General features: G+C 48.5%; 1 protein-coding gene across 16 annotated transcripts in view; it reads left to right on the forward strand.

Moving 5' to 3' along the window:
• MYT1L (myelin transcription factor 1 like) overlaps positions 1-20,965 on the forward strand; it is a 368,814-nt gene that overhangs the window by 155,392 nt on the left and 192,457 nt on the right. Inside the window, exon 1 of one of the 16 annotated variants that reach the window (XM_081067990.1) lies at positions 7,473-7,544. The exons of the other annotated variants lie outside the window; for them this stretch is intronic. The gene's annotated coding sequence lies outside the window, so the exon portion shown is untranslated. Of the gene's footprint in view, positions 1-7,472; positions 7,545-20,965 lie in introns of those variants that run through there. 16 annotated transcript variants of the gene reach the window in all.

The raw sequence follows: 20,965 nt of genomic DNA on the forward strand, positions 1-20,965 counted from the left end.
AGGGCACGTTCTGAATCCCTGAGTGCTGCAGGCCTGGAGCCACGAGCACGAGGGTTTCACTCAGGGAGACACTGTATTTTAATCAGAGTCTCGTTTATACAGGCTGTGCTGAAGAATAGGGAAACACGGGGACTGACATCAGGCTTCCAGTGACCTGGGGCTTACACTCTGTTCGCCCGAAGGAAGAATGCCCCCACTTACAGTAAACCCTTCACCTGGCTCCCTAGCGTGCCCCCTGTGAAAAAGGAAACCCTTGGCTGCTTTCTGGAGGAAGCAGGTGTGTGGTATTCTTCTCGGGGCTCCACACGGGGATGCTGGGTTCCTGTGGGCATCAGACAGCACAGAGAGTTGGATCTCGATTTCAAGGTGTTTAACTCGGACTTAACCAAGAATTGCTTTAAACAAGTGCACGTCTCTGGTTATTTTATTGTCTCTCTTGATATAAAAATGCTGCACACATACTCAGCCTGATGTTTGCACTGAAATTCATTGTTTGTTTTCCCTGAAATGAATCACACAAGGCACACACAAAATTCCATCTTTTGCTCCATGTTATTTCATAGGCCATTTCTTAGGGCCTCAGATCTGGCAAGAATCTCTGAACAGTTTCCCTCTCCCGCATCTATTCATCGTGCAAATATGTAGCAGTATGAAAGTGACCCAGAAGAAATTCTTGAGAGTATTTCATGCCTTTTTTTCCAAACAATTTGAAAACTCTATGAGGAAAATGCTGTCTCCTCACTATTAACCCAGCCCCCACTGATAACAGCCTCTCTTAAAAGAAATGAGCATCTTGTCATAAAAAAAAAAAAGTTCCAAAAATAAGAGCATAGTGAACACATACAAAAAGCAACTGCTCATATGTCATGGGTGTGAATGAAGAGGAGAAAACACACGTATTAACAGTTTTCTTATTCCTGCGAAGTTCAGGATAACAAAGAGGGAGGAACAGACGTCATCCATCCTGCTGCAGTCTCAGGGGGAATGTATTGCTCTCTTCTCCAGCCGTGATGCAAGAACAGCAATTCCTGGTGTAGAGAATAAACCGTCCTCGTCATGCCCCTGATGCCGGGTCTGCAGCCGCCCCGAGCGGGTCCTGAGCGTCCACAGAGCACAGACACCAGCATGCCATTCACTCCGGCTGGTATCACGAGGGACTGCTGCAAAACAGCACTATTCAGTTACATTTCCTGAAGCTAGAGTCATGCTTGTCTTAGGTGTAAAGTAGAATCTTCAGTAAATAACAGCACATGACTTACAGAATCTGAGAAAATAAGTCCCTAATTTTCCAGTAATGGAAAGGGTCACAGCTATGGTCCAGTGTATTATTTTCAGTAATAATCATGATGTTTCCAGTTGAAGGATTTTATAATTGGGCTGAAGGACCTGAAATTCTACTGTGGAGCGGGAAGAAGATTTCTGCCTATGGAGAATGATAATTGCTAAGGATGGAGAACTTTGCATGGGAATAAGGAGCCACCTTAATCCCTCCAGGCACAGTATTGAAATCTTCCCCACTGCCCACCCACTCATGCCCTGGGGGGACCCTTGAAGTCTCCATCTAGAACCTCCTTGTATTTGAGAGAACTTGCCCCACTGGAATGAGGCCTAGGGTGGGTGTTTCCTAAGTGACACTCATGGTTATGACTGCAGAAAGGTGAGCTAAAAACTGGACACGGGCCATGAAAAGCAGGAGGTGCCACATAGGTAACTGCAAAGGCCGTGAATGGCTGTGATGGCTGCTGCGGCCCCTGGAAGCCAGCTCTAGTGCCAACGCCGCTGATGTGGAAGGGCTCCACCTCTGCCACCTCATTCACTGGGACATCTATGCCCTTAAAATGTCCGCAGTGTCACCCACATACTGACATGCCTATTTGCGTTTTCCCTTCTAGTTTCCTCCCCTTGAGAGTATTACTTACTTCTCTGGATTTTGTTTTCGGATTCTCTCCCTAATCTGGTGGTTGGGTCCAGTGCCCGCTGTTACTCATAGTAGGTTCTTTCCATTTTCACGGAGTGTTATGACTGATAACTGAGGAGCTGACGCTGTAGAATGAGTTAGAGCCATGGTGTTGGTTTCATTTGTTGGTTTTTTGCTAGTTAACCCCCTTTTTTCTTCTGTTTTTATGCATTTTGAGCTTATCCATTATTTGTCCCAGGTGCCTGCTTTGAGGAAGTGTCGTGGTTTTAACCCAAGTCCCCCAGCACAGTTAGTTTTCATTTTTATAATTAGGTAGAAAGTCTTCCAGCACATCGGTGACTCTCAGGTTGTGTTAGTACCAGCAACCTGAACTCTCTGAACAGGGCCTCACCAAGGCGGCTGAGAGCCCCTCATTGGAAAGGGCTGGACAAGGGGGACCGGGGGGAGGGGCGGGGGGGCAGCTCCAGGGAGAAGCAGGTGGCGCTTGCCCGTGACTGTGGGTGCAGAAGCCGTTTCCACTCCCAGGGCGTCTGTGGCGTTGAGCTCTGTGTCCGCCTCTCCCTCAGTCGCCCCCTTCACTTCTCCTGGATGCAAAGGACCCCGCACCACAGCACTTGCCTGTCAAACCAGGGAGATGCCCTTGTGTTTCTGTGTCGGAGGAGCCCGGCGCTGCTCCGTCCGTCCCGGAGCGGCCGCCCTAAGACAGTCTGCGCCTATGTCATGCCTTCCTGCAAACGGATTGGAAAAGTGCGAGTTGAAGGTAACTGGTCAGATGTCCTGAGCGGCTGGAGGATGGCCCGAGCCCCGGGCGGGTCCTTGGCGACCATGCTGGTGAAGAGCCTGTGGCCCAGCAAAGCCCCCTGCACGGCAGAGGCCACCGAGGGCTGTGCGGAGGACACGAGGTGCCGTCCGGGGACGTGTCGCCTAACACAGCAGCTCCTGGCCTTAGCCCACGACGCCCTTGTTGCACGCTGGCTGACGGCCTGGCCATTACTCAGCCCCAGGGCCACGCAGGCACCTCCGGGCACCCTGAGGCCGTGTTTGGGGAAGAGGAGAATGTGCTGCTTTGCGGGGCAGGGGGCACACGGTGGCCTGCGCTGTCCTGAGGACAAGCAGGGGTTAAGTCTGCGGAGGGGCCTGGCACCGTGGGGATGAGCTCACGGTGGCTGGCAAGGGGAGGGGCTGCGTTTTCAAATCGGGTCCCTGTGGAGGCCACTGTGAATGTGTTTGCCGGTCACTGCGTTGCTGCAGGGCTGGCTGACGCTCCCCACCCCAAACACTAGCCCCTCCCGTGTAGGTCACCACACGCAGATCCCCCTGGGAGTCCATGGGGAGCACGCACACCTCGGCACATGTGACCGTGTGCAGGAATCTGCTAACCTCCCCTGGGGTGGTGTCCATGGCAACGGAAGGCCCGTGGTTAGCACCTAGTGCAGGGATGTTCCTGTCAGTGCCCGGCGGGGCTCGCGGTGCAGGGATTTGGGGGCGCTTTGGCCATTAGGACCCTGCGTGGTATCAGTCTCCCACATCCACCCTGTCCAGGACCGAGGTACTGACTGACATTCATCTGTGGATGCGCTGAGCCAGAACTAGTCGTAGGTTGGGGTTCCATGCAGGATGGGGAGAAGCGCTCCCACTGAGATGCAAGAAATCTGGGCTCCACTGTGACCTGGGCGCCACTGTGACCCGGGCCACTGGCTTAACCCACCCAGGCCCCAGTGCTCTTGGGTTCAGTTCGCTAGATAATCTGTGGGTGCCCACAGGATTTGAATATGCATATGCGTGTATTTCAATATGTACTCCCGGTGGAGAGTGCACATAGAAGAATGGCGAGTAGCAGGCCAGTGTGTGTGGTCAGAAGGGAGAATGGCTGTGGTTTCTGTTTGGACATGCAGACAGTCTCTGGGAGGAACTGAGAAACTGAGGACGACGTGTGCCTATGCAGCAGGGCTTGGGACCAGGCACGTGACGAGAGGCTGGGAAGGGAGAAGATTTTTCACGCTAGATCACCATTGAGGTTCGGTTTTAAACCATGAAAACGACTTACCTATGAAAATTTAATTTAAAAATAAAATATTCATGTTTCATCAGTGACTCAGAAGAGTGAGTAAATTATAATTCTTAACAGTTTTGAGATGTTATTCAAGCATTTATTGATGACCAACTACGTATGTGACACTGTGCCAGGGTCTTGTACAAACAAGTGAGATTTCTTAGAGGGGAGATCTAGGAGGCTACAAGAAGCATAAAAATGACTAGGAAACAGGTTCATACAGGGGTATGATCAGTATGGCCTGTCAGGATTCAGAGGAAATGACAGCCATAGGGGGAGATAAGGAAGGGTGTTTAGATGCATGACCCAGGCAAGGGTATTCCGGTAGGAAAATACGTGCACTTCATTTGTGTGGCAGCTGAGAACCACCGACGTGTCTGGAATGGAGAAACCTAATCACAGATCCTGTTTTTGGAGAAAGGTTATGACTGGTGACCCCTCTCACATGAGGTACCGCAGTAATAGCTACCATTTTACAATTTATGCAACAGACGACGTTCCAAGCACATTATATAAAGCACTTTAAATGTGTTATCTCTTTTTAAATTTAAAAAGAAATTATATTAGTTTCAGGTGTACAACATAGTGATTAGACGTTTATATAACTTATGAAGTGATCGCTCTGATTAGTCTAGTGCCCACCTGACAGCATACGTAGTTATTATAATATTATTGATTATATTCCCTATGCTGGTCTTACATCCAGCCCCATGACTGCTTTTATAACTGGCAATTTGTATTTCTTAGTGCCTTCCCCTTTTTCATCCATCCCCCAGCCCCCCTCTCATCTGGTATCTCTTTTAGTCCTTAAACAACCCTATCTACGGATGGATGGATGGATAGATGGATTTAATGCCTGATAGAACTCACAGTTATTTTATAATTAAAATTTCATTTTACATATATTGAAAACACGACTCAGGGGTTAAACGGCCAGCATTTGGTCACGTGGATAGCATAGGAGGATCCGGTCCTGGACACTGAAGCTTCCATGCCTAACTATTTGGAAATTACACGCTAGTCTCTCACTCTGCTAATGGGTGAGAGAGAATACCTACTACACATAAGTGACTTTCTTTAAAGCTTCGATATGGAACTCATTTTTTCTCAAGGCCTATGTCCAGAGACATATACATAATATACAAAACATCAATCAAATCCAATCAGGAATTATGTTAAGATTACGGTGATTCTATATTCAACTCTACTGAAGGGCAGTGGGTAATGTTGCTGGGCTACTGTCTGGAAGGTGTGGAGTCCGCGCCCCATCTGACCCAGAAAGACACCGCTGAGCTGGGCAGTGCAGACGCCGTGCTCCAATCGGGCCTGGGTGCTGAATACTCAGTCTATGTACTGTTGTGCTGAGTTTCTTTTCCTTATTATCCAAAGGGGAGCAAATATGTTACTAAATTAGGTCAACATTTAATGTAGTCTTAGGTTCAGTGTGGACATACGAGGCAGTATTTTATTTGTACTTCCCTGTATGAGTTTGGGGCCAGGACTTTATTAAAGAGACTAATTAAATGAGTATGGATTGGTTGAGAAAAGCAAGAGAGAATGAATGCCAAGGACAGAAATGGCTTCAGTGGAGGTGAGATAACCAGAAATGACCAGATCAGGCACTAGAGAACTAAATAAAAAAATGTGAATTAAGTTGTCTCTTCTGTGTGTGTGCAAATGTTATAACATTTTTTTCTAAAACTTTTATTTTGAGCTCCCATCCTGCTGGGCCGCTCCGTTTCCTCAAGATTCCTGGCTGAGTTGTCAGGGTCTCCCTTATTGCCGATATGTACGCCACAGAAGGCGAGGGAGAGGGGAGACCCTGCTGTCCCTTGATGTCACGGCAAAACAGCCACCGTCCCTGTGCTGCCCATCGTCATGGACAGTGACCCCGCTGTGGCCCAGTCAGACCTCCGTGGACAGTGTCCCTGCTGTGGCCCAGTCAGACCTCTGTGGAGAACCTCTGCTGTGGGCTCACCTTTCCCAGACTGGTTTGTGCATTCACTCTTTCCCTGTTCTCCTAGACTGTTTCAAGTCAAAGACTAGAAGCGACTTGCCACTGGCTGCACTCCCATCCCTTCCTGTCACCAAAGCGGAGAAGCCCTGCATCAGGGAGGGTGGGTCTGGGCCCCGTTAGTGTGGGGCAGGGCTGCACAGCCCAGGCCCCTCAGCAGATGCGGCTCTTTCCCATGGATCATGGGTCTTCTCAGTTTCCTTAGGCTCCCGGATTTCCATCTATATATGCCAGCAGGCAGACCTGCCCACTCAGAGTCCCCAGAAGAAAACGGAAGACTTTGTGTAGATGAAGGAAGACTGCTAGTCTTCCTGAGATCCGTGCAGGTATAAAACTCCCACCTCAGCTGCATGGCTGTGTATTTGACCTCCAGCAGGAGTCCCTTTGATGTTGGCGAACTTGGGGGAGCCATACAAAACAGCTGTACTGTTTTCCGTCTTTGTTAGGATCTTTTCATCAGAGCTTAAAATGAACCAGAATGCATTTGGGTGAGTAAATAAATGTCTGCGTGCCACATTCTCACCACACTCCATAACGATGAACTCTGAAGCCCTGATGTCAGTCGTGCTGTGATGGGCCCCCCTGGGGAATGGGGGGTGGAGTCTGACGTGAGAGCTTTTCTTTGCGCGACTTCTCCTAAGGAGATTCTATTTTGAGACCTGTTTGCCAGGAACCTTTCAGAGGCCTTTATGTGTCAGATGATGGTTTCCTAATTTCTTATCATCCCTCCATTTTTCCCCAAGATGATAAAACACAAATGGGTCCAACATTGAAGCATACAATCCTCTGGCAGGACTGAAAGCGACATATTCAGTTTCTTCTGGTTAAAGCAGATGATTCCGCAATAAACAGGTCAAAGTCAAGAATCTGAGAAAATGAAACTAACAGGGGTGTCAGCCAAGGCGTATCAGTGACTTCAATTGTGAGTGAACATTTTAGGCAAAGAACCATGTTGTTGAGGGAACGGTGAACGAAAGAAGCAGGTTTGAGGCCTTCGGCAAGAGCGGCCGGGCTGCCCTGCAGTGCGTCTGTCTTTGTTTCCAGACCACTAGTGCTTTTAACGATGGCCTCGTGGGCTTGCATTAAGTGCCGGGGTCCCTGGTGGGCTGGGTCTGCTTTCTGCCATGTGGAGCCCATTTCGGTCTCTGCCCCACACCTTTCAGCAGGTGCTGGGGGTGGGGTTTTCAGCAGGTCGTGAAGCTCTTGGTCCTGTCTCTGCAGCCCCTGCTGCCTATCTTCGGAAGCTGCTTGTGCCACTTAATTTAACCCCAGTGTAGAGGTGCAGACAGAGGTCACGTACAGACCCTGCTTTTCCTGCTGCTTGCATTTCTGTCATGGTCGCACATCTTAAGCACAACAAAGTGGCCTATCAAATGAGGCTTTGTTGTGGTTCCTTTTTCTTTATGTTTACAAAGGCTGTCATGTGTTACCTGGGAAGACGGTGGGCCAGCAGTTTCTCTGTTGCAGGAGCTGTCCTGAAGTTGGTGCGATGTTTAGCACAAGCCCCGCCCTCTGCCAGCAGACTCCGGTGTGCTGCCTCTCTCGCTGGTCACAACGCCGTGAGTGCCTGTCAGTGTGGCCAGTGTTTCCTGAGAGCACAGCTGCCAGCTAGATTTCACCTACACGTATGGTCCAGGATGGCATGCACAATGTGTGTGAACTGTGCGTGGCTTGTGGGACACGTGATGTGGAGTCCCAGCATGTGTGACTTGAGACTGGTGCGCACGGCTCTCATCCCCTCATCACAGTCTTTTATGTTCAGACCCTGTGTTCAGACTCTAAAAGCATAAAATAGGGGTGGTATTAAAAGGACAGTGTCTGTCTCCTGAAAGATAAACAGTAAAAGCCCATGAGAAAGGAGGCTCCTGGTAGCCCATCAGCGAGTTTATTTACGAGACTGTTAGGTGTACCCCGTAAGCATTTGGGAGACCTTGCTGTTGTGAAGTCGGGGCTCCGAGAGTTCCCATCTCCTGTCTCTGTGTGAGCATAGGGTAGTTACACGAGTACGTGAGCACGAACATCCACAGCCCACGCACGTCTTTGGGCTGGTTGTGTAAAGCCTCTGGCAGCGCTGGGCTCTGGGCTGAAAGGTGGTCGTGCCTTTGGATTGCTCTCACTAACCCCGGGTGTGGCCCTGCTCAGATGACACTGAGCGCAGGGTTGTCCTCAGCAGGTCTGCCCTGTGCTGGGGAAGGTGGACGTTCACGTGAAGGGCACGTGATGGGGGCTGGACCATCCAAGACAGCGCTGGGAAAGGTCCTGCTGACCCAGGACTGCGCGGCAGCTGGCGAGGTGTGCGGGGACAAGGCTGTGGCCCAGGGGCTGCAGCATGCTCCTGGAGGCAGACAGGAGGGTGTGCTTAAATAAGTCACACATCCGCAGTCTGTCCGGCGATGTGTGAGTTGTTCCTGTGCAGAGAGCGGCCCTCCTGGCCTTTGCTCCAGGACACAGTAGGCTGTCCTCCCACGGTGCCACGGAATGCGGGGAGCAGCTGGTCACAGGCATGCTGCCTCAGGGCCACCTATGTGGTCCAGTCTGCAGGCCCAGGTGCAGCACAGGCCGTGAAACGCTGGGAAGCCCTGCACAAGCGGAGTCTTCACTTGATGTAGGAGGACCGCACCGTGCGGCCAGCTGGTCTCCAGAGAGGAAATGGCCACACCAACAAGTATAGGGAATGCCACCAAAATGGGGAGAGGTGCCCGGGGGAAGGGACAGAAAGCACTGGCAGATCGGAGGACTTTGGTGTAGTGGTGATACAGAATCAGAAGAACCGCACTTTGGTGGGTCAAAGAAGCAACAAACGGCGACAGGAGCAGGGTGACGGCCACGGCCTCCCGATGTCACCAATGCAGAAGTAGAAAAGGAGCCGCAGACAGAGGACAGGAGGCTGCAAGTGCTGGGAAGGAGGAGGGGAGGCCTGGCTCTCCCCGCAGCTGCAGGGAGCTGGATACCGCTGGACAGAAGGTGAAGAGCGCGAGTCTGTGGAGACGCAGACAGGAGAGACCCGGCCAGGAGGAGAGAGTGCCTACAGCCCTGCCACCACCCAGGCAGGGGGCCTTCCCCAACGTGCAGCAGGCCTTTGCGCCCCCGGCGATGTGGGGCACACAGCTCCCAAGAGGAAGTGCCTGAGAAAACGCACAGTTAGGGACTTGTGCTCAAGAAGCGAATCCAGCACCTCCACTGAGGTCAGTGGTCTCTCACTCGAGCTCCCTCCCTGGCACACAGTAGGTCCTCATGAATGTGAGCCAGAGGGGAAATCTTTTCAAACTGTGTCCACACCCACAGTTCAGACCTATCAGTGGAAGGAGTGGACTCTGCCGTTCCTGCTCTCGGCCTGGTGCCCTCCAGAGATCTCCCGTCCGGAATAAAGGACAGCAGCTGTTCACTGCGCTGTTTGAAGATGGGCAGAGCTGACAGTTATAGCCACGGAGGGGAATTGGGGAAGTCTGCGCCGGGTCGACCCAGGCACAGGAGATGTCAAGGAGCGGTGTGCCAGCTGCGCGATTGCCTAGGAGGAATGAGTTAGTGCCCATGTATGCCGACCATGTGGAAGAAGGGGGTGCACTACTGGTGGCAGTGTGTCTGGACGTTTGCAGAGGAGGCGCAGCTTTTTCAGGTGGCTGAATGCCCGAGCGGCACAGCCAGCTTCCCACCCACCATCCAGGGAGTTCCTGCTCGCGGGAGATTCTGGAGAGCCGAGCACTAGATGGCTCAAGGAGCCCTGAGACCAGGATGGTCGGCTTCGGCCAAGTTAACGACTAGAAAGTTTGTGAGACAAATGTAAGTCCTGGTTCAGTATCTTTTATTTCTGACCTCAAGAAAAATCAGTTAATATCTGCTGTCGTCATTCCTTTGTGATTAAGAAATGTTCACTGGTGGTTTCTAATCGGAATATTTAAATTACAAATTCAATTATGAGGTATGCATAGGGTGTCTGTGAAAACCGCTGGGGGGGAAAAGCACCCGATTGTTGGTGCGCTGTACAGCATGAGCCATAACCATCCACTTCCGCCAGCCGCTCGGCGGCGCAGGTGCGGAAGCCCTGCCCTACTCTCTCTTCAGGTGACACTTGGGGGTAGTGGCCCAGCGATGTGTCCGATCCCGGGTTTCAACCAGAAGAGTGACCGCGCAGTGGTGGGTGCCAAGGGCCACACAGGCCAGCTGCCACTTGGAAGGAGCGCCCGGCGCACCAGGCCCACGTGGACCTCATGTCTTCTTTATTCCCTGAGGTCACCGGTGCTTCTGGGGGTGGGACTATCCGCCTCAAGTCACAGCCTTATTGAGACGAGAGAGAAACCGGAGTCCTCTTAGTTAGAGCCCAGGCCTCTGTCCCCTCCCTGCGACTCCCCTGATCCTAGCCTGCAGGTACAGGCCACAGGCAAACATCGCTGGAGGAGACATCAGCTCTTCTTCACGGTGAAAGGAAAACTCAGACCTTCTCCCCTGGGTGGTGACTCAGCAGCCACAGCTGGAGGTTCTCAGGCTGCTGCCTGATGGGGGAGGAAGGGCTGACCCGCGGCCAGGCGCTTTGGGCCCAAGCAGGGTCTTGTCAGAGCAATGAACTGCAGTCCTCGAGCATTCAGCACGTGCAGCACTGTGGCCGCGTCAGAGCGAGTGGCGGCAACAGCGACATCCAGGCCCTTGTCAGGGCAGCGGCCGCAAGCCCCGCCCTCTCTGGAGAGGGCCGGGCATGTGGGCTCCGTGTTCTGCACATGGGCTTCTCTGCCCGGTGCCCTGGGGTCCCTGCACCTGTGCCAGGAGGGTCACCCAGCCCTGTGACCTGGCTCACTTGCGGAGGCCCCTGAAACTTGGCTCTTCTCCCATGACCTCTAGGTCTCCACTTTCATTCATGCTGGGTGTTTCTTGTTTGTCTCAAGTAGAATGTATCAAGTTTCATGACTTCACGTTGAGTTACTATTTAATGACTAAGAGTCACGGCAAACTTAAGAATGCACAGCCGACGCTGCAGACATTGGGCTTCTCGGTGACACATTCACCCCAAAGAGTAGAGATAGCAAAGTGGCTAAATACTGGCCCCTGAACTTCCTGAACGTGTGATCCTCGTCATCTAAATGACTGCGGTGCCGCACACGAAGGAAGACACACCGCTGGGAATGCATCCGAAGAAAATTGCAAAAATAAAGTCGTTTCACCCCATCTTCATTCCAGCACACGTTAGCCTCATTATTCACACATTCTTTATTTGCAAATTTGCTGGTTTGTAAAAATTTATTTTAGCCCCCAAATCAGTACTCATGGCACTTTCATGGTCACTGATGGGCACAAGCAGGGCAGTTACAAATCGGCGTCGTCAGACGGACGTGCTTCCAGCCGAGGTGCAACGAGGCAGGACTCGCCTGCCGGCCTCAGCTCACACTGGAAACTGTCCTTTTCATGGTCCATTTAGTGCCATACGTCCCGCTTTTGTTTTTACTGGTGATTCTCTGTTGACAGTGGGCCCAGCAGTGTGCTCAAGTGCTTTCCCATGCTCCTCGCTTCGTGTAAGAGCCCTGGGAGGCCCACTGAGCGCATCCAGGTGGAGCTAGCTAGCATGCTGTTGGCTGTGAGGTCCAGGCGAATGAATCAAACACGTGTGTGTGTGTGTGTGTGTGTACGTACGTACACACAGCTTGTATGTTAACTGGGTGACAAGAAATGCTGTGCCCAGAAGCCCGCAGGACCCTAAACCTGCATTTCCCCACGAGCAGTTGTTCAGTGTTCGTGAATTCATAGTTCCCAGGGACTACTGAGAAGAAGACGACGGAGAATAATGAGAATCAGCTGGACGTGCTAAGTTGTAGAGTTATCCAGCAGAAACAGCTTGATTCAACACAGATTCTAGCTGAGGCTCTGCCACTTTTTTAATGTCTTAAGGGGAAGAATTGATGTCAGGTGTGTTTCAGGTGTATTTTCTCTTAGTTTTCACAGTAACTCTGACTGTGAATGTATTGTGAAATCTTTTCACAGATAGAAAAGGTAAATAACTGGCCCAATGAAATGACCATAATGAAAAAAGAGAAGGGAGGGGAGAGAGAACTGACCCAGGCCTGTGAGCTGTGAGCTGTCTCCGCCCCCACTACCTCGTGTGGCTCTTACCTTCTGAACGTCTGCATAATGAGAAGATTGGACTGAGGGGGTGCACAAGATTCTCCCAGCTCTCCCCTTTCTAAACTCTGCTGATGTTTTAAAACTTATTGCACACATCACAGAAATAGCATTTGATATCATGTCTTTTCTAGATTCCATCTCCCAACAGCCCCTCATGAAACACCGTCATGATTTCTGTTTCTTTCATGTTTGTCTACACTAATCATTGACTAAGTTGCTAGCCTTATTAGCTTTGTTAGGAAAGACCTAATAAGAGAAAGAGAATAGATAAGTCTGCTGACACGGCCCCTGCAGTGCCCACCCCGTGCGTGTAACCCTCGCAGCAGTTTGGGATACAGTGGAAAGCTGTCCTGCGGCACTTCCAGTGGGACCACACAGTTTTCATCTGCACACCTCATTGCAACTGGCATGTTGCAAGTGAGATTCACGGTGCTTTCACACCGGAGCAAATAGACCCAAGAAGTTCTCAGAGTTAAATTCTTTCAACCTGACCTTTTTTTTGTAAACTCCACATAAGAGTATATTTCATAATCCTTCGGTGTGTAAAATCAGAGGATTCTTTTCTTTTTTGTGAAATCAGTTTTCGTAGCTCTGTTCTACTGATGTGTCTTAGCAGAGTTCATGTCCCATGGTTAATCGTGTTCTTTATTAGGTAAATGTGTTAACATTTAATAGAAATAACAAAAATATTTCTTTTGACAATCTGTTTTGTAGAAAAAAACTAGAAAAATATTTCTAGGTAGAATTCGGTCTATATATGTAAGTTAGTTGAAAAATTGTTTTCTTGTGGTTTGATCAAGAAATAAAACGTGTCCTTTGAACTTGCGTTTTCTAAATTAGTTTCTTTTCCAATTACAGATGACATACAACATTATATTAGTTTTAGGTGTACACGTAGTAGGCTACGAAATGAACCTCACAAACTGGTTGTAATTATTCAGTTCAAATTGCCGACTGCGGTCTTTCTTCAGAAGTACTGTTCACGCAGAAGCTGGTGTCTGGGCACGGTGGCCAGTGCGGAGGCTCTAACAGAAGCAGAATACACAGGATCTTGCACAGTGGTGCTTTCAGAACTCACTGTCCTTTGTTTCAGTCAATGAACCCTTTTCAAACGTGACCTCCTCTTACTGCAGCTTGGACGTAAATGGTCTGGTCCCCACGGTGTCCTCCCAGAGGTCCCAGTTAGATGCCTGAGTCAGCTGCCCTCCCCAGCAGCTCTGGTCAGCAGCCCGCTGGGAGTTCAGTGTCACGGACAGGTCTCAGCACCAAGACTGGAACTCACATGGCGGTGTCTTTAAAACAGAAATCTTTATTGGGATTTTCTTGTTTTTTCGATTTTGTATGTTAACAACTTTCTGAAGAAGAGAAAGTCTGTGATGTTTCGATGCCATTTCATTGGCTCCTGTACTGGCTTTCTGACATGTTTTATTTTCTGCCTTTCGGAGAAATTCATTCATTCCTTACTTTCCCTTCTGGGGTGTCCACGCTGAAACAAACAAGTCTTCTCCACAAAGGGCCTTTTCCCTCTGGTCTTGCAATTCTCACGCTCTGTGGCTCAGCTCTGCCGTTATAATACACTGTGTTTATGTACTGCTCATCACCTGGGAGCGTTCTGCTGGGTGCCTTCAGGTACAGCTCTTCATGACCATCTGCAGGTTAGACATCTATACCTGCCTGGTACAGAGGTAGAGACAGAGCTGCTGCGTGGCCAAGGAAGGTGGCGCCAGACATGCAGACCTGGCGTGAGCATGCCCTCACAAACATGGGCGTGTTCACAGGCTGCCGTTACCGAGTCATCGTGAGCTTCTGTCTTCCTTTTCCTCCTCTTGGATTATTGAACATCACAACGCTTAAAATACCCGAATGATACATTTTAGTTTCCAGGCTAACGGTGTATGCCTGCTCACGCAGGTTGGCGTAAGAGCTCAGTTGTCTGAGTGCTCTGCTGGCAATAGAACCGCCTTGCGTGGAGTACTGTCTGTGTGTTCTCAGCACGTGTCTCACTGCAGCGTTTTGCCTTCCTGACTGGTATACAGTGATGCCTGGCGCCCCCAACGTGTCCATTTCTCTTAACTTCAATATTTATTATCCAGACAGATAATGCTAACAGTGTCATCGGCTTCCGGGTCTGCCAGGCAGCAGTCAGGGTGGCAGCTGAAACCACAGTCACGGCAGGTTCCAACTGGGCCAGGGTCCACGTCCCCCCGTCAGGAGACGTCGGCAGGGCTCGGTGCCCTACAGGCTGTTGGGCCAAGGCCTCGGCTCCTTGCTGGGTGAAGGCCCCTCTCTCTGCCTGGCCGAGCAGCCCCATGCGAGCAAGCACGCAAGTCAGGGAGGTCTCCAGCAAGGTGAGCTAGTGTGTGTTACCTGATCTGCGAGGGACAGCTCACGACTTTTCGTCATACTCTGTCCTTTAGAAGCAGCCATCAGGACAGGGCATTCCACGTGGGGGGGGGCAGCTGGGGACGGGAGTCACCTGCAAGGGGCGGGGTGGAGGCCTCCCACCTTCTCTGAGGACAGGGTCTGAATTTTCTGTTCCTTAGTAGCCCTTTCAATCTCTACCAAGATGCCCTGTATATCAGCAGTCCCCCCATCCAGTGACGCAGTCCACGGTTTCGGTTGCCCGCGGTCAACTGGGACAGGAAAATCTTAAATGGAAAACTCCACAAATAAGCGATTCATAAGTTTTAAATTGTGTGCCATTCTGAATAGTGTGATGAAATCTCCCACTGTCCCCCTCTGTCCCACCTGGGATGTGTATTATCCCTTTGTCTATCATCTCCACGCTCTAGGTGCTCCACCCATTAGTCACTTAGTCACCTCGGTTACCAGATTGACTGTCACAGTGTCACAGTGCTTGTGTTCTAGTAGCCCTTATTTTCCTTAATAGTGGCCTTAAGCACAACAGTGATGCTGATATTTCAGATACGCAGAAAAGCCATAATGTGCTTCCTGTAAGTGTAAAGGTGAGTATGTACAGGAAAGAACAGCATATATAGGGTTCAGGGCTTTCCACAGCTTCAGGTAGACGCTTGTAACGTGTCTCCCGCAGACAACAGGGTCCGCTGTGGAGGGTAGTTATCCATCAGCTTCTTTGTGGATTAATCCACCTCCCCCATACACTCTCGTTTCCCACATTTCCCACACCCCCGGTACCAGGGCTGACTTGTTTCGTTTCTCATCAATCCTGTCTTCCTCCACAGTGTCTGATTTCTCACATCTTGCTGCTGAACTCTGCCAAATTTTAGGATTTCAGACTTTGATGAAACCAGTTTCCTATGGGAACTGACTACCTCACAGGCAAGGTGGGTGGCAGTTGCAGGTGACGGGTAGAATTCCAGCCAGTTTGGTGCAGTTAATTCACCAGCTGCAGGCTGCATTGTGGATGAGGCTGTCTGCCTCAGCTGCCCGTGTCTGTCCCACCCAGAGAAAGGTGATGGCAGAGAGGTCAGATCACGCTGGCTGCAGCACGTCCCTCACACATACATGCGTCCTGCTGCCAACTGCATTGCCTGTTGGGAACTCGGATTGGTTGGCAACCCTCATCAATTGACTAGTTGCTCCTCAGAGGGAAGCTGAGTGAGGGTTGGCACCCACGAGTATCAGCGCCTAAAGGTGAGAAAGCGCCAGCAGGGCTACAGCAGACATCTCTTCAAAGCAGAAGTATTCCAACTGGCTTCGCGTGTGTGCGTGAAAATTCAACAAGGCACCTTCTGCGTTGTCCCTGACAGCGGTAGTGGGGTCATCCTAGCAGAGAGCTGACAGCTCGTGTGTACCTTCAGGATCTGAATTCTCATGGCGAGTCACTGTTCCCGGGCCATGCTGCGGGGCCATTCTCTCTGAGAAACCTCGGTCAGACCACCAGAGGGGCTGCATTGGCGTGTGGTGCCAGCTGCAGCTTTGTTGCGAAGCTCTTCTGCCCCAGGCAGGGATGGGGTCTTGGGCAAGGGCAGACTTGGCTTAGGGAGGTGGGCAGTGGGGTTGGTGCTACACAGCTTGTCCGAAAGCCACCGCTTTGATTCTTAGTCATGAAACAATCTTCCCTCCCCATCTGGGGAAACCTTAGGGAGGTCGCCCTGTTTTCTGAAAGACTTGAAACATCTGTCCTCAGTGCGAACCTGGGCTGCAGGAATGCCATTATGACAAAATCACAGTGCGCTCTTTCTGCAACTCTGGCCCTCCCAAGTGGGACGATTGATTTTTAAGTTCCAAGAAAGCATTCTCACATAGGAGTCGTATTAGTATAAATGTTCGGTGCTGCATTTGGGAACATTGTTCTTCTTTTTCGGTGATGAATTTAAATCCTTTCTGAGCTATATCTAAAATGAAACATTCTTGACAAATGGCAGCAGCGTGCCGATCAGAATTCCAAGGTGTGGTCTTGCCATAAGAAATGTGATGGTGGACAGTCATTATTCGTGGCATCATTATTTGCTGATGTAAAATCTGAAAAAAATGAGCATTTTTAAAAATGACTCTTTAAAGGATGAACAAATGAATTGGACTGAACTCTCCTATAATTAAAACTTCCATCATGTCAAGCGAAGCTTGGTTCAGCCCCACCTTGATGCTTTCTCTGAAAGCTTGAGTGACTGAATCAAGCCCCCAGATCTCAGGGTCTTCATTTGTAGGTGAGTCCCAGGTGTTTCCTGCCATTACGTTTCATGGAATGCTGTATGTAGTATGTTGTACATGCATGCGTGCGTGTGTGTGTACATGTGTTTGTGACGGGGTGTCGACAGCGTCATATCCTCACAACATGCCAATTAATAGATGCTGTCATGCAGCCCATCCCTCCGATTTCACATTGGAGGAAATTGCGACATGGAGAGGTTGAGAAGCATCCCCAAGCCTCTGGGACTAGACTTTTGGTTTCCTGAGTCTTTTTCCAGTGATCTTGCCCCAGGAAGCAGTACAGAGCTGAGTGTTTATTAACAACTGAATGCCTAGCTGAGTGAATGAGTGAATGTACAAACAAATGGCTAGTGACAGAACCATATACATTAGTTTAATTCAGGACACATAAGAACCGCTTGGTGCCACCATGTTGAATCTATTGGTAGTTCTGTCAGCACCATCGAGGAGACAATCTAGGCCACCATGGGTCACACAGAGGTTTCCCTGACGGGCAGTTGGAAGAGTGGGAAGGAAGAGTCAAGAATCATTCCCCACCTATGGAGCATTTTTATGCCCAATGATGAATTTTAGAAACTGAAATGGAACATGCCACTGACAAGAGAAAGAGCCCACCCTATCTTTTCTCTCTCCAATGGAAACCCATATTTGTTAGGCCTTCATTGAGGATTTTTCCAAGTCTCAATATAATCATATTCACCCATTAAGAGTTTGTAATTCAGTGCTTTTTAGTATATCCACAGCTGTGCAATTCTTACCATAATCCAATGTTAGAACTTTGACAACATGCCAAAAAGAAACCCGGTCCCTGAGAGCAGTCCCCTCCCCTAGCCTTTGGCAACCGATGACCTACTTTCTGCTTCTATGAATTTCCCTATTTTGGATGTTTCAAATAAATGGAATGGGACTATGAGTTTTTGTGACTGACTTTTCTCGTTTGGCATCGTTTCCAGGATTTATCCATGGGCAACATGTACCAGAACCTCATTCCTTCTTTCTGGGTGAGTGGTTTCCATTGCACCTGTGCTGCGGGTCACTGTGCCTTCATCAGTTGATGGCAATTTAAGTTGTTCCCACATTTTGGCCGTTATGAATAATGCTTCTATGAACACGTGGGTACAGTTTTTTGTGGATATGTTTTCATTTCTCTTGGGTAGAAGTGAAATTGTTGTGTCATATGTTGATTCTATGTTTAGCATTTTTGGGAACTGCTAAATTCTTAACCAGAGTAGCTACACTATTTTACATCCCCACATGCGATGTCTGAGGGTTTCAGTTTCTCCACATCCTTACCATCATTTGTTATTTACATATACGGTGTGATCAAACACTACGGTGAATGTTTAAAATAAAAACATGTATTACAGTAAAAGACACGTCACCATTAATCCCCCTCAAAATACCCCCCTCACTTTGAACTCTCTTAACCCATCGTTCTTGCCACTTTCTGAAGCAGTTCTGGAAGTCCTCTTTCGTGAGTGTCTTTAGTTGTGCTGTCGTGGCTGCCTCGATGTCCTGAATCGGTTCAAAACGTTTTCCTTTCATGGTCATTTGACTTTGGGGAAGAGCCAGAAGTCGCACGGTGCCAGACCCTGTGAATAAGGTGGATGAAGACACACCGTAATGTTTTTATTTGACAGAAATTTCCATACCGGAAGTGATGTGTGACACGGAGCGTTTCCGTTGTGATCACAAAATGCCGTGACTGCTGCTGCCGAGTGCCATCCAGTGGAAAGGCAGGGACCTTCAATACAGGAAGTGGCGCATCGAACCTTAGTAACAGTGTGTGACAAGTTTCAGCTTGTTCAATGCAGTCAGTCGGGTGTGAGCTACGGCTGAGAGAAGGTGTGTTTTAAAGTGTGCCGTAAATCATCCTCCATCATGACAAGGCTCCGTGTCACACATCGCCTCTGGTATACAGATATATATGTATGTGTGTGTATATGTGTGTGTATACACACACACACACACACACACACACACACAGAGGTGCCAAAAAAATGTATACACATTTTAAGAAAGGAAAAAACAGTATTAATTTTAATACTTAATATATACCAGTAATGAAAGATGAATACAAGTCATGTTTGACTTCTGCAATGACAAGAGATGCTCAAAGTGGTTCCCATCAGCGTCCAGACACTTCTGATTACGGCGAACTACTGCTTGAGCATCGCTGACCAAAGTGACCACTTGTGTACATTTTTTGGGCACTCCTGGTGTGTGTGTATATATATATAATATATATATATATATATATATATATATATTATATATAAAACAGCCATCAAAATGGGTATGAAGTGCTGTCTCATGTTTTTTATTTATATTTCTCTGATGTCAGATGATGTCTGGCATGTTTCCATAGGATTGTTGGTCGTTTGTCTATCTTACTTGGGGAAATGTCAATTCAAATCCTTTGTTCATTTTTAAATTGGGTTGTCTTTTTAATTTTGCATAAAAGGATTATTTTCATATTTTGGATGTGAGTCCCTTGTCTAATATAAGATTTGTAAATATTTTTCCACTTTTTTTATGTTTTTTTTTTTTGCTTTTTCATCTTCTTGATGATGTCATTTGTTATACACAAGTTTTTAATTTTGGTGAAATTCAACTTAGGGGTTTTTTTTTTGCTTGTTTTTGGTCTTATATGATTTACTTCTATGTTTTCTTTTAGGATTTTATAGCTTTAGCTCCTATACTTAAATTTGTGATCCATTCTGAGTTTGTGTTTGTATGTGGTGTAATTTAAAAGTCCACCTTCATTGTTTTTGCATGTGGATATCCAGTGGTTCCAGCACCATTTGTTGAACAGACTATTTTTTCCCCCATTAAATAATTCTGGCACCTTTGTCAGAAATAAATTGACTATGAATGTGATGGTTAATTCCTAGACTCTCAGTTCTATTCTGTTGATCTACGTATCTGTCCTTAAAACAGTAACCATACTATCTCGGTTACTGCTTTCGTTTTATTTGCTTGTTTGTTTGTTTGTTTGTTTGTTTGTTTGTTTTTTGTGATAAGTTTTGAAATCAGGGAATTTAACTCCTCCAACTCTGCTTTTCCTTGTCAAGATTGTTTTGCTTGTTCTGGATCCTTGCATTTCCATGTGAATGTAGAATCAAGTTAAGGATTTCATTTAAAAAAACAGCTGGGCTTTCAATAGAGTCTGCCTTGAATCTATAGATCAATTTGGGGAGTATTGATATATTAACAATATTAACTCTTCTGATACATTAACATGAGATGTCCTTCCATTTACTTAGATCTTTAATTTCTTGAAAGAACATTTTGTAGTTTTTAGCATATAATCCTTGCATTTGTCTTGTTAAATTCTGTACATTTTGTGTACCCTGAGTTGTGTAGCCACTAAGTTCTTTGGTATCTCTTTTCTTTTTAAGTTCTTGGAATTCTTTTGCTTATTCATATGTTTGTTTTTATGCCTGGCTTCCTAGGTGTCACATGTGATTAATATAAAGTAGTGTCAGCCAAAGGTGGTTCAGATTTTCCTCAATACTCTGTGTATTTTCCACCCGGGGCCGAGGGCATCTGCGTGCCTTCAGCCTTCTGTCTGCGCCTGCTGGTCCAGGGCCTCAGGGTCACCCAAAGATGAAGGGCTGCTGCCGTGCCTTCCCGATGTCTTTCCGGGATATGCACACAGCCTCATGCCTGCAGATAGCCTTTTAGATTCCAGCAGTCTGCCAGACAGAGCCTTCCCAAGTTCACTATTATTGTCTAGTTCTCAGGGGTGCTCTAGGATTTCCATTTACACTCCAAGCCAGGCTTCTGTTTGTGCCATCGGAAATCACAGCCTTGGGTAGCTGAGATGTTGCCAGCATTTCCTATTGTTTTGGGAATGCCCTGAAGGGAGAAAGAAGGGACATTCCAAGAGGGATAAAAACATTGCCATGGGAACAAAGTCAAGCAAGCAAGCAAACTGGAACGTCTCTCCTCCTAAGCTGCAGCTCCCCGGGTTCTGACCTTCCTGTATTCACGCCCTCACTGCCTGTGCCCAGTGGAGGTCGCTGTTGCCTCGGCCTGAGCTGCTGCACCAGCCTCTTCGGGAATCTGCTGCCCTCCGCACCTACCTGTCCCTCACTGTCAGTTCTTCACACTCCCGTGACATGCCTGTCAAATGATGCAAGCTTTGTCATCTAGGGTTCCACACCTGAAAACCTTTCACAGTCTGACTTAAGACAAAGTTCGAGCACTTTCCCCTCCCAACTTTTTGGCTTAT

Source organism: Rhinolophus hipposideros (genome assembly GCF_964194185.1).
Source record: "Rhinolophus hipposideros genome assembly, chromosome: 12".
Classification (NCBI taxonomy): Eukaryota; Metazoa; Chordata; class Mammalia; order Chiroptera; family Rhinolophidae; genus Rhinolophus; species Rhinolophus hipposideros.